Here is a 21673-nt window from a genome sequence, read left to right on the forward strand (position 1 = left end):
AATCTGAGCAAGACATATAATAACAATGTCCTCCCATTTCTGGGTACTTAAAAATATTTTAGAATATCAGCTAAAAATTCTCAAAATTTGCTGTTTTGAGTAGTCTAAGGATCAAGGAATTAATATAAACCATCTTAGATTTCCAGAGTTAAGATTTTATGTTCATTATAATTTTAATGAAAAGCAGGAGAAAGAATGATAGATTCAGATTTGAAGGATTTATTTACAAATCCTTGGTCTTAATCTGTCTACCTTCACTTCCTCACCTGTAAAATGGGGATAATAAAGGACTTACTTTGCAGGGTCATGTGAGGATCAAATGAGAGAATATATGTATTTTATAAACATGTAAATGCTATATAAGTGCTACTTAATTTTTCCACTATCATTATCATTATTGTTTGAAATGTGTAAGCCTAGATTCAAATTAGTTATATCAGAGATATCAAGTACAAGCCTTCCCAGAAACAATTCCAAATGCAATGAGATCCAGAATGGAATGTATTTGGAAAATATCCAATGAAATATATTTAAAAAAAACATCCATGACATTGCATTCTGAAACTATGTCAATATACAATCCATGAGGATCCTTATAGACAGATTAATTGCATCATTTCTGTTTGAGTGTAACACTACTGGGAAAAAGACAGTATGGCTGTCTTTACTTCATCTGTAAAGTGAATCTAGGTGATCTCAGAGATGCCTTCTTGGTTTATACTCTCTAATATTCTATGCCCTCTATCTGGATTACCTTCACAATTTGAGCTTATTCATATCAAACTCTTCATCTCTTCACAATTATGAGGCACTCAGGCTTCTTTTCCAATTGAGCAAAGCCTAAGATAAAGAATGATATATCTGATATATTTTATGAGGCTTCAGATGACTGGTTTCTTTTTTTGGAGGGGAAATGAGGGTTAAGTGACTTGCCCAGGGTCACATAGGTAGTGACCAATTCCTCAAATCTTGAGAATTCTTGAAAAAAAAAAAGGTCTGCATTTGTTGAATTTTGAACAAAGAACTGGAAATTGTAATGATATGTAGAAAGTGATGAGTGTAAATTAAAGTTGGTGATATCAATGTATCATTTACAACAAGGATTTGTTGCTGTCATTTGTTTTCATTTCAGTGTTTGCTTTTGATTAAAAGAACTATGCAGTATGGTGACAGAGTGAGAGTTGGGAGATGCTGAAGCTTCTGTCTTGGTGTATACAAAGTGTTGGTATAACTTGGCAGTCTTATCTAGTGCCAAATACAGCTGTTCATTTTCCCAAGGATCTTCACCATTTGAAGCAGTTGAGTTTTGTTTGCTAACATCTCTTTGCCTCAGTTTCCTAAGCTGGAGGATGGGGACACTAATAGCACCTACCTCACTCAGTTGTTGCCAGGATTAAATAAGATAATATTTGTAAAGTCCTTAACACAGTGCCTGAAACATAGTAGGTGGTTAGTAAATTATTTCTTCCTTCCTTTTTACTTCTTAAACATTCTTGGAACAGTTTTTCCAGGCATTTCTTTTGCCCTTGTCACATTCTACTTTGTTTTGAGATGTTATTTTTTTGGGAAAATATGGTCCCATTTTATTTTGAGTCTACCAAAAATGCTGGTTTCTAATGTTATTACTTCACAGAGATTAAATAAAATGTCCAACATTATTTTGCAAATAACTGGAATAATACCTCAAGGAATAGTTTACACTGTTAGAGCATCCTCATTTCCTAAACATACATAGTTGTTGACATGATAAATCCTCTCTAATAGGGTCTAAACTCCAAAGTAGGGATTATTCTCCCTTTTCTTCTTCCTATTCTAGCTTCCAGCATTGGAATTTCTCACATGTGGAATTGAGTTAAGGAATCACAAAGGAATTACAAACATTATATAAATAAATTCCTAAAATGGGATTTATTCCAATGAAATTCATAACATACATGAAAGCTAGAGTAAGATAATTAGTCTTTATAATGTTCCATAAAATTTGAAAAATACTTTATATTTATTATATAACCCATGAGATCAATACTATAAATGTCATTCACCCCATTTTGAAGAACATGAAACTAAGAACAAGAGATATTAAGTGATTTTCCCAGGGTTATACAACTAACAAGTATTAGTTATGAGGTTTGAATTTAGTTCTTCTAGGTAGAAGGTCCAGTATTCCATTCATTACATCCTATCACCCCATTATTTCTCAAATAAGAAACTATCACAGAATAGAATTGGCTTGCTTTAATGGACTGTAATCAAGTAGTTTAAGTGAAAGGAAGAAAAAAAAGCACTCAATTCAATTGAATGAAATACATTTGAGAAGTCTTTAAACCAAACAACTGAAGTACCTAGTCTAAGTCCCTACTTATACATATGAGGAAACTGAGGCCTAAAGAGGTTAATTGATTTATCTAAGGACACACAAATTATACTAAAATAGGATTTAGATCTGCCTTCTGATTTAGTGCTCTTTCTATCACATCCTACTACCACTCAATGTGGTCATTAAAAAACCATATCTCTCTATCCCCAAAACAACTAGTTAATTTAAGGAATTCAAGCAATTAAGAGACCACCCCCACCACACACACACACACACACACACACACACACACACACACACACAAAGCTACCTATTTCATGTTCATAGCCTTGCTTAAGCCCAATAATAAGTGAATGTTATTCATGAATTTGATCCAAATTTTTAGTATCTATGAGAATGCTGAAAATCAAGGAAAAAAAGATATCAAATACTGGGTGAATAAAATCTCCTTTATTCCAGGTCCCTCTAGATATTGTATCATCTTTCTTAACTTCAGATCTTTTCCTTTGCTAATTGGCAGAGTGGAGATCTAGTCATTATTTTTAACTTTGCAATATATTAAGTAAGTGCACCTGTAGTTATCACAGTGGGGGCCATGACATAGGACATGACATCTGTCTCTGGTTATAGCCCTATATATGGTATAGAAAGAACATTTATTATTCACTTTTGATTCAAACCTATCTTTTTTATCTTTAGTGCAAGTTCAACATTACACTCACACAAGATATGTACTTTTAATTAATGTGTAGATTTAATTTTAAGAGACAGTATATTAAAGTACAGGTGTCCCTGGGCTGAGTTAGGAGAACCAGTTTCTATGCTTTGGGAAATGCATTTTCATTCTCTGGGTCTCATCTATAAATTGATGATGGTTTGTACTATCACAGGATTGTAATGAGGAGTGTGTTTTGTAAATTCTAAAGTTCTATAAAATTGTATTATTATGGTTAACTATAAAAACAGATAGACTTTAAGTCCTACTATAATGATTATTTCTATAAATAGGTAATTAATATAAAGTTTCTATCTTCCACTAAATTCTAGTCTGATGTCTGATAATGGCATGAACATGAGCCTAACAAGTTCCTTATGTCCTATCAAGATAGAAAGCTGTGTGTGTGTGTGTGTGTGTGTGCCTGTGTATATGTATGTGTGTGTATATGTTTTGTATACCGACAGATTAGGTCATCTGAATATTAGCCTAACTGTAAAGGCTCATCTGAATGTGATGATCATTAAGGGTTATATTTTTAATCACAGCATCTAATGAGACATAGAAAGACCATGATCAAAACTGCTAGAGGGATCACTCATACAAATGAAATTCTGTATCCTTTAAAGCCTCACCAATGACGATAATCTTCTCAATAACCAGAAGTTGATGGAAACCACTCTATAAGAATTTGGATTCCTCCAACCCATGGGCATATTTCAGGTATATTTCTTTGAATTTGGCATATATAAAATGTTAAAAGTAGAAAGATAATGTGCTAATAATGTCAAACCCTTCACTGAGCAGAGAAAGGGGTGCTAAGTTTATTGTTAGGGGACAGTTCAGTATAATGGAGTTTTACAACTTCATTTAGAAAGCAAAATGATCATTAAAGGGGTTGCATAGTTGACAAAGAAATTATGTGGGTGTGTTGTATGGAATATTTTGGGAACAAGTAACATAGTGACAGGAAAATGAAATATCGCATAATTGAGAGATGCTATCAGTTTTTCTTTCCAGAAGCAGTGGTTTCCCATGTTAAAGACTATTGACCATCCTAGTCTATCAATATAGCAATGTCAACCTTTTCTACCTGACTCCTTCTAAGTATTCTCTGCTGGATCTTCACCCAGGTCCTTCCTGCTAACTATGGGCATCCCACATGTCTCTGTCTTCATTCCCTTCCTTTTTACTATTTCATTTGATGTTCTCATCAGCTACCATGTATTAAGTTATCATCTCTATGCTGATGATTCTCAAATCTACTTATCTATCATTAATCTCTCTGCTAACCTTGATTCTCACATCTCCAATTGTCAATTAGGCATCTCAAACTGAATGTTCAGTAGACATTTTAAACCTATCATTTCTGAAATTGAACTTGTCTTTCTAACAAAGCCCTTCCCTCTCCTTAACGCCCCTGTTGGTTTGAGAGTATCATCATCCTTTCAGTCACCCTGCCTAGAAAACTATGCATTATTTCCCCCCACCACCCCGCCACTATCCGACGTATTGGTAATACTTGTCGATTTTACATTTTACATTGGTCCCATCTATCACATATGCCCCCATCTCTCCTCTGACACTGCCACAACCCTGGGGCAAATCCCCATAACTTCACTCCTGGAATATTGTAATAGTTTGATGGGTGATCTACCTGCTACAAGACTGTCCATTCCTGTTCAGTCTCCACTTAGCTTCATGATCTTTCCACATATACATTTAATAAACTTCAGTGGTTCTCTATGACATGTGTGATAACATACAACATTATGTATTTAGTATTTAAAGCCATTCACAAACTATCCCACCCACCTGTACATTCTTATATCTTACACATAGTGTGCTCTGGGATTCAGTGACACTGGTCTATTTGCTGTTCCTTAAACAAGGTATTCCATTTCCCTATAGTGTGGTACAAAGTGAAAGCTTTTAGAGTAGGTTAGCAATAACTGAAGGACACACACACACACACTGACTCAGGTTCGACAGCATGGTCCTTGGTGATCGGCCTGGTCCTCCGTAATAGCACATGCTTGACGAGGTTCTCAGCCTCAAAAGTGGCCTTGGGTTTTTGGTGAGTTCTATACAGAATATAGACTAAGCTTAGATCTAAGACTATTTATTTGTATTTCTACTTTCCTATTTCTCTGATCAGCATCACCTTGTTTGTTGGCTAATTAATTCCCAAACAATAAAAGCTAAGTAATCCATTTCTAACTAAAGTGCAGAGGTTTCTTTCTTACTAGTCTGGGAGATATATAAGGGAAAGGCTAAAGGGGAGTTTAATGCTCTTATATCCAATTTTAAATCTCACAATAGAAAGCATTTTCACTGGCCTGGCTGTCCTCCCAACCTAGAATGTTCTCCTTGCGCATATCCGACTGCTACCTTCCTTCATGTGCCAGGTAAAATATAACCTTCTACAGGAAGTCATTCTCCCTTAATTCTAGTGGCTTCTCTCCGTTGATTATATCCAGTTAATGCTGTATACAACTTGTTTGTATGTAGGTGTTTGTATGCTGACTTGCCCATTAGACTGTGAGATCCATGAGAGCAAGGAATTTTATGTCTTTTACCTTTTTAACCTGTCTTTTACCTTTCTTTGAATGCCCAAAGATTAGCATAGTGCCTGGCTCATACCAGACACTTAATAAAAATCTATAGACTAATACCAAGATTTTAAGGAATACAACCAGAGAACAGTGTCCTAAAGTCATGATCCCTCATATATAATAGATATTATTCTACTAATTAAACAGTGTTTATTAAATTCTTCCTCTGTGCAGAACACTAAGGATATAAAGAAAAAAACAACAATCTTTAACATAAAGTAGCTTATCTTCTAATGGTGGAGAAAGCAAATACAAATCACAATATGCAAAATAAATGTAGAATAGAGGGAAGGTAACCTTAGAAGGGATGACACTAGCAGCTAGGGGACCAAGAAAGGCATCACAAAAGAGGTGACTTGAATGGGTCTTAAAAGAAGCCAAAGTTTCTGGAAGAAAAAAAAACATGATGTGGAAGGCTATAGAAGAGAAGAAAATATATGAAACAGCTGCTCTGGTAAGTGATATAGTCAATCAATTAGGGAAAAGAAGCAAGATTAACTTGCAGGAATGAGAGCACATTTTAGATCAGAGCCAGCATAAAATTATAATGGACCAGTTCAATATAATTTCATGATTTCCTTATTTGGTTCAGCAGTAGGAGTGAAGGAGATAAGTGGAAAGAATAATTCAGGGCTGGGCTTTCATAAGTCATGATCATATATGGGACAAGACAGGAAAATTTCAAGAGCAAAATACAGAGTTATCTGGTTTGCAAATGGGTCAGTATTAGAAAGGGAGGATAACTTATTTATTTATTTTTATAAGAGTATTTTCTTATTTTCCAGTTACATGTAGAGATAGTTTTCAACAATTGTTTATAATAAGATTTCTAGTTTCAAAATTTTCTCCCTCCCTCCCGTCCCTCCACCCTCCCCAAGACAGCAAGGAATCTGATATAAGTTATATATGTAAAATCACATTAAACATATTTCTGCATTAGTCATGTAATGAGAGAAGAATCAGAGCAAAAAGGAAAAAAACCTCAAAAAAAGAAAAAGAACAGCACCCAAAACAAAAGAAACAGTATGGTTCAATCTGCATCTAGATGTGACAGTTCTTTTTTTGTGCATGTGTGTGTGGATTTGGAGAGCATTTTCCATCATGAGCACTTTGGAACTATCTTGTACTGCTGTATTGCTGAGAAAAATAAAGTCTATTACAGTTGATCAATACATAATGTTGATGATACTGTGTATAATGTTCTCTTGGTTCTGCTCATTTCACTCAATATCACTTCATGCAAGTCCTTCCAGGTTTCTCTGAAATCTGCCTGCTCATCATTTCTTACAGCACAATATTATTACATTACATTGATATATCACAACTTGTTCAGCCATTCCCCAATTTATGTGCAACCCCTCAATTTCCAATTCCTTGTCACCAAAAAAAGAGCACTATACATATTTTTGTGCATGTGGGTCCTTTTCCCTTTTTTATGATCTCTTTGGGAAAAAGACCCAATAGTGGTATTGCTGGGTCAAAGGTTATGCACAACTTTATAGCCCTTTGGGCATAATTCCAAATTGCTCTACAGAATGGTTGGATCAGTTCACAGCTCCACCAACAATGTATTAGTGTTCCAATTTTTCCACAGCTTCTCCAAAATGTATTATTTTCCTTTTTTGTCATATTAGCCAATCTGATAGGTGTCAGCTGGTACCTCAGAGTTATTTTAATTTGCATTTCTATAATCAATAGTGATTTAGAACATTTTTTCATATGGGATTAGATAGCTTTGATTTCATCAGAAAACTGCCTGTTCATATCCTTTGACCATTTCTCAATTGGGTAATGACTTGGATTCTTATAAATTTGATTTAGCTCCCAATATATTTTAGAAATGAGGCCTTTATCAGAAGTACTGGCTATTGGAGCAGCTAGGTGGCACAGTGGATAGAGCACCGGCCCTGGATTCCTAGAGAACCTAAGTTCAAATCTGGCCTCAGACACTTAACACTTACTAGTTGTGTGACCCTGGGCAAAGTCACTTAACCCCAATTGCCTCACCAAAATAAAAAAGAAGTACTGGTTATAAAAATTGTTTCCCAGCTTTCTGTAATGGAGGAGAATTTAACCCACATAGGGGAGATTGCCTATGATAGAACTGAGATATAGAGAGATTGGAGTTCTGGTGAAGTTAGAAAATAGTACTATAAAGAATAATACATGGGGAAAGATGCAAAGATATAGATAAAGGAAATTCTGAGTTGCTGAACATTGGAGTAGAACAACTATAGGTGATGGCAAGATCAAAGTTATCTTTGGTATTATCCTTGTGTGTAGCTAAAGTGGAGTAGTGACATAGGTAATGGGAACTGTTGGATTGGGAAACTAGGGAGTTGGGGTATTTAAAGGAACACTAATTCAAAGATCTCTAGAATAGGAGAATATGAGCTAGGTAAGTAAGATGGTAAACTAGGCACTGAACTAATTGGGAATTAAACTTGATACAAGATGGCATTTCTAAAATGAGCATTCTTATTCATTTGAGAATCCATTTTAGTAATTTCTTAATTTTTAGAGTACTTGAAGGTGTCAATTTCATGTTAAGATATACAAACCCTGAAACCACTCATTTCTAGGACATAAACTTTATAAGGGCAAAAATTGTATCTTGTTCATGTTTATAGCTTTATAGAGCCATGCACAAGGTAGGATATGAATAAGTATGTTCTGAATTAATGAGTAGCATGTGTTACTATTTATTCATATGACTTCTATGGAGAACAGTGAGGTATTAATTAGAACTCTTGTTCCCCTATGAGGAAGATGATGTTTTGTTTCCATCAGAAAAAGCTAAAGTGAAAGATCATGTGTTTTTCTTTGGAACAAATTATGAAATATAGTTATAGTACATATGCTTGTATGATAGAGATTCACTTTTATAATTCAAGCTCTTCTACTGTTTGACCTCAAGATTGATTCACTACAAAGGCCACGGTTACAATAACCATATCAATTTTATTTATGCATGTTCCAAGTCATACTCTTGAATTATTTTCCTTTATTTATGTACTATACTATGTTGCATTCAATTCTCATCATAAAATTATTTTTGTTCTCCTTAGGCATAACAATGTTCTAAAAGCACAGAAAAATGTTTCTGTACTTGAAATTTTCTTTCTATTGGGAAGATAGAAAATATATCAGCTTTTAAGAGGTAAATATCCAAAATATAGTATGCAAGATACTTTTGAGAAATGAAACAGGGAAAAAGGAAATATTTTAAGGATCCATAAATTAGAATAGTAATTTTTATGTTTTATGAAAACTATATTATTTATATGAACATGTGAATATGTCAATGTAAAGAATTCTTGGATAGAAAAAATCCCTGCCAGTGCAAATCAGCACCTTAATTATAATTTATTGGCTAGGGGTTTTGCTTGGGACATTAAATTACTTGCCAACAGGCACACAACCAACATGTATTTAAAGCAGGACTAAAACAGTGACTCTAACATCACCCCTATGTCTCTTCCAAAATGGGAACTATAGAATCACCTGAATGGGCCAGGATATGACTCCAAAATTATGTGATCAACCAATCAAAGGCAAGTCACATGCCACTCTGATGGCAATATCCAAGTTTGGGGCAGAGGGTTTCAACAAATACCCTAGCTTTCCCCTAACTCAATCCTTTCACTCAACTACGTAAGTTCCAAACTTCTCTATTCCTGAGCAGGTTATTGGCTATTCAGTGCAGTTAGAACCTAAATTATGCATTACTCACAGTGGCTATCAGGAACCATTTGTAAAATTCTGCCCTCCATCACTATCTCTACTTCACCTCATTTCTTAATCAGTTGCTTCACGATTTGGGGCAAGTGGACTCAACTCAGTAGCAATTGTAGGAATGAGTTCTCTTACTCTCTTTTCATTTTGGGTGGGACAAAATGGGATAAATATAGGATAAAAAAGCAAGGGACATATTTGGGATCGGTGTTTGAGGTATCATTATATTAGTCTTCCTCCCAAACCCAGCCATCATCAAAACTCACCAATGATTATAGGGTACCATAATCATTCTAGACCCCCAGATTATTTCACAATCTTAGTGTCATCTTTAGTTCTTATACCACATCTATAGATTTATTCAATTGACAAATGTCATCATTCCTGCATCCACATATAAGTCTCACATATGTTTACTCTTCTCTTATACAGCTAGCAACCTACAGGTCTTTTCACTAATGCAAGCCTTTGCCTAGTTTAGTACAACAGTCTCTTAATTGTTCTCCCTGACTGAAGACGCTTTCCAATCAAGTCCATTCTTGAAAAAATATATTCCATTTTAATTTTTTATTGTCTTTTTCAATTTTATCCTTAAATAAAAAACTTAACTGGCTTAATGGACTTTTCTCTCAAGTTCTCTTTAACTGCTTTTGTCATGAACACTTCCTGATATTTTATGTATTAATACTGATAATCTTCCAGATTCTTTTCAAAAAATAATTCTGAGTTTATAGTCTAGACTCAGACTGCTCTTTTCTGCTATATCATTGTTTTTCAAGATCAAGCATTTGCTAGCTGAGGAAATTTCTAGGCTCTTTTTATAAAACCACTATTTATTTGATTTATGCTGAATAAACATCCTATAGAATTGGGAATATCTGTTTCAATCTTATTTTTTTTTATTAGTGTTAGGGTTTTTTTTTTAATTTTCACCAACTTGTTTAAACAACTCAGGTTATTGTTTCAATTGATGCCCTTATGTTGTTTTTGGTTTTGTTTTGTTTTGTTTTTTCATTTTAATTCTCTCTTCTGAATTTAGTGTTGATCTTCTTCTTTGTCCTAAGAATTTAATTTGGTGGTCAGGCTGAACACACACTGCTGATTTCTTAATAATTTCCTCACAGAACACTGAAGTTTACCTAACTGAATGAAGTATAAGTCATTTGCAAACACTATATTTTCACATATATGTAAGAGTCTATACATAACTAGCATAATTGTAAACTAGAAAACAATCACACAACACTATCATTAACAACATCGTAAATAATAATAATAAAATATTTATATAAGACTTTAAGGTAGTATCTCAATCAAGATTTTCTGCCCTACCCCCAGTCAAGCATGCTATCAAATTTATAATCTAGATGCCTTCAATGCAGGCAAATGGGATGAAAATAACTCATGGTATAAAATTATTCACATGAAACTTGGAAATGACTTTAAAGATGTCATATATTTATATGTTGAATATTTAAACGCAAAATAAGCCTAAAATTTGCTTTTATATTTTTTCCATCATGATGTGTGGTTAGGAAATATCAAGGAATTTGAGACTATTAAAGTTTAAACTGGTCTACTAGTTAAAGGATAGACACACCTTGAGAAGTAAAGGAGATGAGTCTATTAGGTTTGGCTGCTGCCTGATCAGAGCCAGGGGACAGAAATAACTCCAGAAGTCAGGACCACCACCCCTCACTCAAGCTTTCCCCATCCCCAAAGGGAACTTTCCATTGTCAGGTGGTCACCCCATCTGTGCATCCCATATACCATCTATAAAAGCTTCTGCCTTTCTTCTGTTTGAGGAGATAGGTATCTCCTAGTATCATGTCTCTAAACCACCAGCCCTTGAGAGAAGTCCTTGACTTCTCTCGTGGTTCCTTTCTCCAGCTCCTAAATCAAATATTATGTTATTTTAATCAGATTTGTGTGTGGGAGGTTGTAATTCTTTAAATAAGAAGACCTAATGAAACCTTCCCCTCACCCAGTTTCCTTCCCCTGTGACACACCATTATATTAAGGACTACATTTTTGATTCTCTGCACATACCAAATCCCTATTTAATAGTTTTTCAACCTAAGTTTCTTTCAGTGTTCCCTTAATTGTGTTCAAAGTTGCCAAATAATAGCATGTCTTTAATATCAAAACACTTGGCAAGACATTTTGATGTGTCGAATATCAGTAACAGACTATGTCTTTATTTTCTAAAGATATAAGCATATATATGTATAGATAAGGAACCTGAGGCAAACAGGGTTAAATGATTGGCCCAGGTCCACACAGCTAGTGAGTGTCTGAGGCCATATTTGAACTCATAAAGATGAGTCTTCCTATGCTCTATTCACTGTGCCATGCAACTGTTTTTTTATATGGGAAATAGTCCAGCACAGGATCTAAGTGAGGATATATATATATATACACACACAGAGTGAAATTAAAATTAAATACAATAGACAGAATGTTTACTATATTGGAAATTGCTAAATAATACAAAGATTAAAATTTGGGCATTGGCAGTTAATACAAAACTATTATGCCATGGTCCTCTTTTAGAATGATGGAGCTGCCCCCTAAGAACTTTCACCTCTACTGTATCAACTCAATCTCTGATTTCCTCAGATAGCAATGGCAACTATTTGTATTTGGTCTCAAACCTAAATAAAACTCCTTACGGATTGTTACAAATAATGAATTAAAATCATCTAGAATAGTTCTATGTATGCAGCCACTATAAGTCATGGCGTTAGAAACCTTTATCAACACAATTAAATGATAATTACTTTGCTAATCAAAAATAATTATTTTTCCGGAATGCTAAGATTGCTTAAAGGGAACAAACACATTTTTCCAGGAAGAGAATCTGAGGTTTCAAGAATATGACAGAAGTGATGGTTTGGAAGTTTTCAATTGTTAGGTTAACAAATTCACCTTGCTATTGTGTTTGGGCATATTAATAGTATATTTTAAATTAAAAGCTTTCATATATATTTGACTGAAGATGTTAGTGATGAATACTATGAATTACTATATTGTTAAAAATGCTAGACAGGAGAGAGAACAATCATCCCCTTCACTAAGCTTTAAATCTTTCATAGATTCCAGCTGAAGTATCATTTATAAAGTTGACATTAACTCCTCTCTTTGTGCTATAGCCCCATTCACAACAGAATGCAATATCAGATATGGAAGGAAGATGGCGCTCCTCTGAAAATGTCATGATGGGGAACTTAAGAAGCAAATATTCCTTCTTTGAAGAAGCCAAGCCAAGCTCTAGATAGTAATACATTTTCATGGAAAAAGGAAAATGGTAATACTTCCTTCATAACATGTTTAAGTTTTTTAATATATTACATTTTATAGAAGACCATATTTTAGATTTTTTCTGATCTGTTTTGTTTGTGTTTTTATCTGTTCCATAAGAAAATTTATACAAGCTCAGGTTTTCTAAAATCAGAACCAGGCCCCTTTCCGGCATGCTCCCTACACTAACATAAATATTATTTCCACATGATAGATATGCAATTAGCTCAAAATTGGGCAAAAATTATTTGTTGTTTAAATTCTACATTTTTCTCAATATGTTTTTCACAGAAAACTTTGATGAAAATTAATATGGTTCCAAGGTCTTTAATATGAAGCAAAATTTAAAATAAATTTGCCACTGTTATAAGGGAGGTAGTGTTATTGTTTAGACATTTTTCAGTTGTGTCTAACTTTGTATCTCATTTATTTTTTGTTTTTTTTAGGCAAAGATAGTAGAGTGATTTGTCATTTCTACCTCATTTTATAGATAAGGAACCTGAGGCAAACAGGGTTAAATTTGCCCAGGTTCACACAGCTAGTGCGTGTCTGAGGGCATATTTGAACTCATAAAGATGAGTCTTCCTATGCTCCATTCACTGTGCCACCCAACTGGTTTTTTATACAGGAGGTGGTCCAGCACAGGATCTAAATGAGGAAGGAATATCCTTTAGATGGTGAAGTCCTCTTGTTAAGATGCTTGGGGAAATTTGACCTCCAAAAATTTCATCTTTAAATAGAATTGGGCCAAACAAATCATATAAATGAAGCCCTCGAAAAACTTCTGACTCTCACTCATCATATTTACAATTCCTTTTTGGATTGCCCTGGGGTCATTGTGTCAGTCTCTAGAACCGCAGAGCTCATAAGACAGCTGTAATATTCTACAAGGATGGACTAATTTCTGACACTGAATAACGACGATGGTAAGTAGATGAAGGAAACAGATTATGATATATAGTTGAATGGACAGACTATAGACCTAATAGGATGGCGGATATATCTTGGACAGGATTGAAAATGGAAAGTAAGCTTAGACCAGATTTGAAAAGGAAGAGATTGGAAAGGATTTCCTTTGTATAATTGTAAAGTTCTTAAAATGATTCCAGACTTCTTCCTGAAAACAAAGGTCCATCTTTTATAATACTGAAACTCTAACAATGTTATTATGTATCTGGGAATCATGGAATGCAACAGACTGTAAAGAATGTAAATAGAGATGCATAGTGGGCATGAATATAGTGTGACACATACTGATAGCACTACTAAACTCCCATTACACAAAGGTTTAGGAAGGAGAAGCAGTAGGAAGGATGTTATCAAAGAAATGTGTTTGAGAAAATGACAGGCTAGTTGTGTGGGAAGAACAAAAACTAACCAAAGAAAAACCTACATAATCTATTCAATCCTTATGATTGCAAGAGAAAGCAAGGAAAGTCCCAGGATAAGATTGAAACCTGCTGTGATGAATTTAGGGGAGGGCAAGTAAAAGAATAATGCAGGATGGCTAGACACAAACAGGCTACAATATATTATTGAAAGGTCCTATATTAAAACTGAACTGATGGGGGCAGCTAGGTAGTGCAATGGATAAAACACTGGCTCTGGACTCAGGAGGACCTGAGTTCAAATCCAGCCTCAGACACTTGACACTTACTAGCTATATGACCATAGGCAAGTCACTTAACTCTCATTGCCCCCCCCCCAAAAAAAAAAAACCTGCACTGATATTAAAGATTTCTATGAGTAGTTTGCAGTAATGTTTATAGAAAATCTCTGAAACAGTCAGTTCAGCAAAGAGATTAATCAATCTGGTCATTTGACATTATCTATGCAAAGAATCCCCAAGCTCATTGTAATTGAAATTTTTCACTTTTCTTCCAACCATGTTGATGATATTTTGAATTGACTGAATGTGGTTTCTGTTGTATAGACACAATCACAATGAATTTCTTGGAATCCACTATTACATTATTCACACAAAAAGACATATGGACACAAGTATATAAAACTAGTTAAAAGACTTGATAGAGGGGCAACTAGGTGGTGCAGTAGATAAAGCACTGGTTCTGGATTCAGAAGGACCTGAGTTCAAATCCAGCCCCAGACACTTGACACTTACTAGCTGTGTGACTCTGGGCAAGTCATTTAACCCTCATTGCCCTGAAAAAAAAAAAAAAAGAAAAGAATAGATATACATATTTCTTTATACAGTGAAGATGATATGGCAGTATAACCTATTAATTTCTTAACCTATATTATTTTGTATTATAAGAAATATATGTAACAAAATCTCAAGTTATGTCTTTGGTTAGAAGAAAAAAACAAGGATGTAAGTAAGAGAGGTAGATTTTGACGCCTCAAAATAGGATTGACATGTGCAAAAAGTAATAATAAAGTCTTCAAACACTTATCTGACTCTTCTTCACTAATCACATTTAAAAACACAGATAGTATATTATGTGATAGAAATAGAACTGGGTTTTACATACAAAATCCTGCATTGAAATTTGAGCTCTACTATTGATTATTTGTGACACCGTAAGCAAGTCACTTAAAATCTTTTTTTTTTCAATTTCTTGCTCTCTCTCTCTCTCTCTCTTTTGGTTTGATTTGGTTTTCAGGGCAATGCAGGTTAAGTGACTTGGCCAGGGTCACACAGCTAGTACATGTCAAGTGTCTGAGGCTGGATTTGAACTCAGGTCCTCCTGAATCCAGGGCCGGTGCTCTATCTACTGCACTATCTAGCTGCCCCCCAATTTCTTGCTCTCTTAAAGAAAAGCATTGAATGAAATCTCTAAGGCTTCTTTCCCTTCTAGAAACTAGAGCACCTTACAATTTATGAAGTGCTTCTCTCACCACAAAGTAGAGAAGTTCAAGTACCATATAAAATATCATCAACCCCATTAGAATATAGGAGAACTAACATTCAGGTAGTTTAAGTGATTTGCATAAGTATAGACAATTAGTAAATATCTGATCCAGGGAAAACAGAAATGTTTCTCCTCACTTCAAGTCCATCTTTCATTGAATTACAAGACATCATATTATCTACAAGTGCCTTGGTACACAGTCACCATGGATGACTACTCATTACACACTTTGTGGTACCTGATCTAACATGAAGCATTGCCTGGAGTAATGCTTCAGGAACAAGAACAAGATAATAGTTTTTATAAGTGAGGTGTGGGGATTTTGACATTTCCCAGCAATATGAGCAACTGCCAATTTGAATACAGTCAGTATTCTATTACAACAATCTGCTATTCTTACTGGACTTGTCCTCATACTATTCCTCCTGGGAGATGTACCCCAAAATTTGGAGTAGTGTGCTTATAGCTAGGACCAGTATTTTAACTGCTCCAAGTTAAAATAAATAGTGAACACATTAACCACACTTCTCAGCAGCTGAGGCAACACAGGTGGATAGAGTGATCCAAATGATGCAGCAGCCTCTTATTACTACTAAAGGGAGAAAAAATGTGTAATCCGTAAACCTGGAATGCCTTCTTAGAGGGAAAAGAGGGGATTTCCAAAGGTAAAAGTTTACCTTATACGATTTTCTGCCTTTAAAAGAGGCAGGGAGAAAAGAAGAAACAAAAAGAGAGAAATGGAGGGAGAAAAGGAGGAACAAAGAGTATAAAAGGTAGAGGGTAGGAGAGAGAAACAGAGATAAAAAGCTAGGAAGAAGATAGAGGAGGTAATTAGCCCTGTCTTTGTGGGTTATAAGAAATGATATCATAAAATTATATAACCTTTCAGATGGAGAGGGCATAGAAGTAATCAAATCCAATTCCTCAAATGATGTAATAATCCAATCAATAACACCCATTTCATACCTAGCAGCTGCTTTAAAACTTCCAGTGACATGAAGAAAAAAATCTCTATCTTCCACGTGACAATCCTGTAAATATTTGTAGACAGTGATCATGTCCTTTCTTAATATTCTATTCTTGAAGCTAAACTTTCCTTCAACCATCATTAAATGGAATGATTCCTCCCCATTCTCTGGTATGGTTTCATTTATTAATAACCCTGAAAGCATCATAGCTAGAAACAAATACCACACTTTATATGTGTTATCATTAGGGCAAAGTGAAGTGAGGTGAGAATATTACCATTCTTGAACTAGAAGAAAAGGGTTATTTATACCTAGGTAAATTCATCTCTGAATCACACAGATTAGGATGGTAGGAGGCCAGAGTCAGCTCACAATAGGATTCCTTTGTTGATCTCACTTTAGGATTCCTAATGATAGATGATGATAGATGATAAAAGGAGGCATCTTTTTTTTTTTTTGGTCACTCAATCACTAGTAATACTGGAGGTCAGATAATATACTTGGGGTGGTAAAGAAATATTGGTCATGTCCCAAGGGAAATCAGTGCCTGTTTCTTTTCCTCACTGAGGATTTGGAGAAGCAGTGGGGTTAGGGAAAGTTTCATGGAGGAGGTGGGACCTCAGTTGGATCATAAAGCAAGTTTGAGATTTCAGAAAAGATAGGGAAGGAGGTCTATTCCAGGAATGAGAAAAAAAGTTTGAGCAATAGCACAAAACTGGAGAGGACAGGACAAGAACAGGGAGAGAGAAAGACTAACAGACCACCTGAAGCATACAGTAGGTAAAGTTCTAAATTTTGATATTATGTTGGTAATGAAGGTTGGCATCAAATCATTTATGGTCTTAAACATCAAATCCAGCAGTGGACAATGGAGAACTGTGGAGGCTTTTAGAGCAGAGTCACATAATAAGAGTTATGAATTAGAAAGGACTTTAGTATTTATACTTGGTTTTATGTGATCTAGAGAATATGAAGGAACAAGATCACCTGCAAAGAAGACACAATTTACCTAATATAAATACCTTTTTTCTTGTCTCTATGAAGTTTGAGAATGACCTACACTTATTTCAGAGTATTTTGGATATATGGATGAGAATGGAATAGGCAAATGATCTTGTAATGTGAACTATATCCCCATAGATATGTGATTATTTGATAGATATAAAGAATATAAGGTCCTCTTGTTTGCATTAAACAAATAATTTAGTAGAACAAAATATGTTTTTAAAGCCTCTTCTGAAATCACATGCCTCCCATATGTAGGTCTTCATTGATTATCTAGTAAATAGTTACTTTGATGATCTAAATTCAATTGCCAATTAGAGAAGGGGAACTATCTGGAAAAGACACAATTACAGTAGGAAGAGTCCTGGATATGGAATCAGTTCACCAGGAGACAAACCTGAAATCTGCCTATCACAAGCTATTGTTTCTGTTGTTACTCCTTCATTCTTGAAGAGGACCATGACATCAGGATAATGTCATGACTTGCAGTGAATTGGATTTAAGTAAGGTAGAGCTGTGCAAGGTCACCAACCTCACTCTGTCATTCAGAGCCATCTGGGTTCAGTGCTGAGATTTATATCAGGATGACTGGTGATGGCCCCAGATTTTTTTTTTTTAAGGCAATTGTTGTTAAGCGACTTGCACAGGGTCACACACCTAATATGTATCTGAGGTGAAATTTGAACTTAGGTGCTCCCAACCTCAAGGCCATTACTTTATCCACTGTGCCACCTAGCTGCCCCTTATTAAAAAATATATAAACCTAGTCAATACATTTCTCTATGAGCTTCAATTTCCTCTTTTGTAAAATGAGGTTGCTTTCTTTGATTTAGTACAAAATAAAAGCTATGGTAATATTGGCATTCAAATGGAAGCTAGTACATACCATCTCTTTAATTCAGAGTTTTTGTTTTCTTTCTTCTTTTCCCCCTCAAAAACCAAAGAATTACATCTTATCCTCAAAACTCTGCCATCTGGCTCATATCAAACAATGTTGCTAAATTGATTATTCAATCTTATCACATCTGGCCATAATAATGCCTATTATAATGTGTTTATTTTGGGGAGGTAAGATTATAAGAAATTCACAAAACAAGAAAAATAATTGTGAAGGCCACATTTGGTCTTAAAGTGCTTTGGGAGAAATTTTGCAATTTTGAGTCTCCCTCCTCTTCAAAAAAAGCTTTAAATAACTTTGGTGATTTTTATTTATAAGTCTTACATAATAAAGGAAGCATTGGTCTGTTAGGGTGAAGTAGGCAAAAACAGATTGTATTTACTTAAAATACTTTTAAAAACCAGAAGTTAAACAAAAAACAAAATGATTTGTGTGTCACAGATTAGTACGTCCCAGGCAAAATCATGAACGTTGTTTTTTTCTGTCTCCTTTTCTCCAAAACTATGATTCCTAGTGGGGGTTTTTAGGTACCTGGCCATCAACTATCTTTCATCCCCAGCCTCCTATATTCTAAATCAAAGACAAAGAGCCTGATTTTGTTATTTTACCAAGCATGGCCAAAATAGTGAAAAGAAATATACATGTGTGTGTGTGTGTATATATATATATATATATATATATATATATATATAATTTGTGACTCAGAATTGAAGCTCTGATTTTACATGAACTGATTTTAATCCTAAGTAATTTACAATAAACATATACTCTTTAATGACTTGTTTTCCCACCCACTGTTGTCCTAGAGAACAAAAGTATTGTTTTTATTTTAATCTATACAACAAAAGTAAAAGGGTACTTAATTCCTGTGCAAGCAGTTAAGATAACAAAACATTTAATTACCCTAAGCCACAAGAAAAAGAGTAAAAGACTTGCATCCAAGCCCCAAAAGATTCAATAAAACTTTTTCTATGTCGAATACTAAATTTCCAGGGACCCATAGAGTTCCTCAGAATTACAGTATTATCCTGAGGACATTTACGTCTACTCTCTAAATTTATAGAGAAGGAAAATTAGGCCCAGATAATTTAAGTAACTTCACCAAGGTCACACAGATATAGAAGAATATTAAATACTAAGCTGAGGAAGGGTTTTTTGGTTTCTATTTACTGTAATGCCAATTGGGAATCATTGAACATTCTTAATTAGGTAGCTGACATGTTCATACCTGTGCTTTAATAAAATTACTTTGTCAGCTATGTGAAGTAAGAATTGGGGGGGGGGGGGGAAGATGGGAATCAAGGAGAACAATTAGAAGACTATTACAATAAGCCAGATAAGAATTGCTTAGGGCCTTACCATGGGTCATTGTTTTGATAGAAGAGAAAATTGCATGTATGTGAAAAATACTTAAAAGTAAAATTCACATGATTTAGGGAAAAAATGGTTATAAGTAAGAAGAGATAATTGAGGATATTAATAAATCCCATTTTAGTAAACTTCCCTAAAGTTTGTAAAGCATTTTATATACATTGTCTAATTTTAACCTTACTATGGTTTTCTCCAATGGGCACACTATAGTATTATACAAATGAGAAAACTGAGGCTCAGCAAAGTCAAATTGGTATGCCCATTATATAGCTAGTATATGAAGAGAGGGAGATTCAAGCCCAATACTCCCTGACTTCATGGCTTTTCCTTACTCAGACACATTCTTTATCCAACAATTCTTTCACTAGGTCCAGGAGATTTGACCTAAGAACTCTTTAGAACTCCTGCTCATCTGTGATTTCTCTTCATTGTCCCCAACCTCTAATTCTGTCAGCATCATACCTCTTTCTTTATCCACACCAAGATACTGAGGGATTTCTTCTGATTCCTCTGGCTTCCCCTACCAAGGTATAAATATATAGGATCACCCCGCAAGTATTTCTCATTACTAAGATGATAAACTAATTCATACTGAAGCCTTTACATGGCTACTCCTCATTTTGTCTTCCTGTTTGATCCAATAATTCGTTCACTGGGTTCAGGAGGCTTGACCCAAGAACTCCTTAAATTGTATCACCTGCCATTTCTGGGGCTATTCTACTTCCTTTGCAGTGAAGATGAAGTTTCCCCATTGTGCACATTTCCCCAGAGAAATTTTTAAATTTCCCTATTGCAAATATTTCTCTGGAGAAAAACTTCCCATGTGGATACATAAGTTTTCTACAGGGAACCAAATCTATTACTGACAAACCAGCTTCGCTCCCAGATCATGCTCTTTACTATGTGTGTGCCCAGTGTCTCTGTTCTTTTTAAGAACCAGGCCCAAGAGTACATTGAAAACAGTGGAGACAACGAAGCCTAGGACAATGCCTTGCCATATCAGTAGTAATTGAGAGATATTAAAAAAAATATGGCCCTTAAATTATTGTTCAGTAGAGGCGCGTGTCTGTGTGTATAGATATATTAATTATAATATATTATAATGTGTGCATATATAATAAATTCTTTACTATATATATAGTAAATAATTAATTGTTATTTGCGGTTTTTATACTTCGGCGTGTACTGGCCTGGGGCTCCGCAAACCACATGGTGCTCCACCCACTGGTTGTAGCAGTTGCCAGGGCTCTGGCACCTCACATCATCACCACTCGCCTATGCCTACATGGGCCTGGCAAAATTATAATTGTTGGAAGTCTAGTGAGGGCAGTCATGTGACTGTCAGAGCGGCCATCCCATTGGCTGGGGCTGTGTGGGGTGTTTCTAGGTCTGGGGGAGGAAAATTGGGCATTCTAGGTGGAAGCTGGAAAGCAAAAGGCATTCTGCTGCGTATTTTCAGCTGATTCCAGGGCTGTAGTATTTTTTTAGGTGTTATAATTTCCCTTCCCCCATTTTATTTCCTTTCCCTTGATCCTACTGATCCCGTTTGTGTATTTGTTTGTTTTTTTTTAAGTTCGTTCTTGTTAAAATAAATCTTGTTCTGGGGGCAGCTAGATGGCGCAGTGGATAGAGCACGGGCCCTGGAGTCAGGAGGACCTGAGTTCAAATCCGGCCTCAAACACTTAACACTTACTAGCTGTGTGACCCTGGGCAAGTCACTTAACCCCAATTGCCTCACTAAAAATAAATAAATAAATAAATAAACAAACAAACAAACAAACAAACAAACAAACAAACAAACAAATAAATAAATAAATCTTGTTCTATTTTGAGGGAGGCTGCCGGTCTTTTTCCTTGTCCCAATATTGCGGCGAGC

This window comes from Dromiciops gliroides, chromosome 1, assembly GCF_019393635.1.
Source record: "Dromiciops gliroides isolate mDroGli1 chromosome 1, mDroGli1.pri, whole genome shotgun sequence".
In the NCBI taxonomy this organism is placed as follows: domain Eukaryota; kingdom Metazoa; phylum Chordata; class Mammalia; order Microbiotheria; family Microbiotheriidae; genus Dromiciops; species Dromiciops gliroides.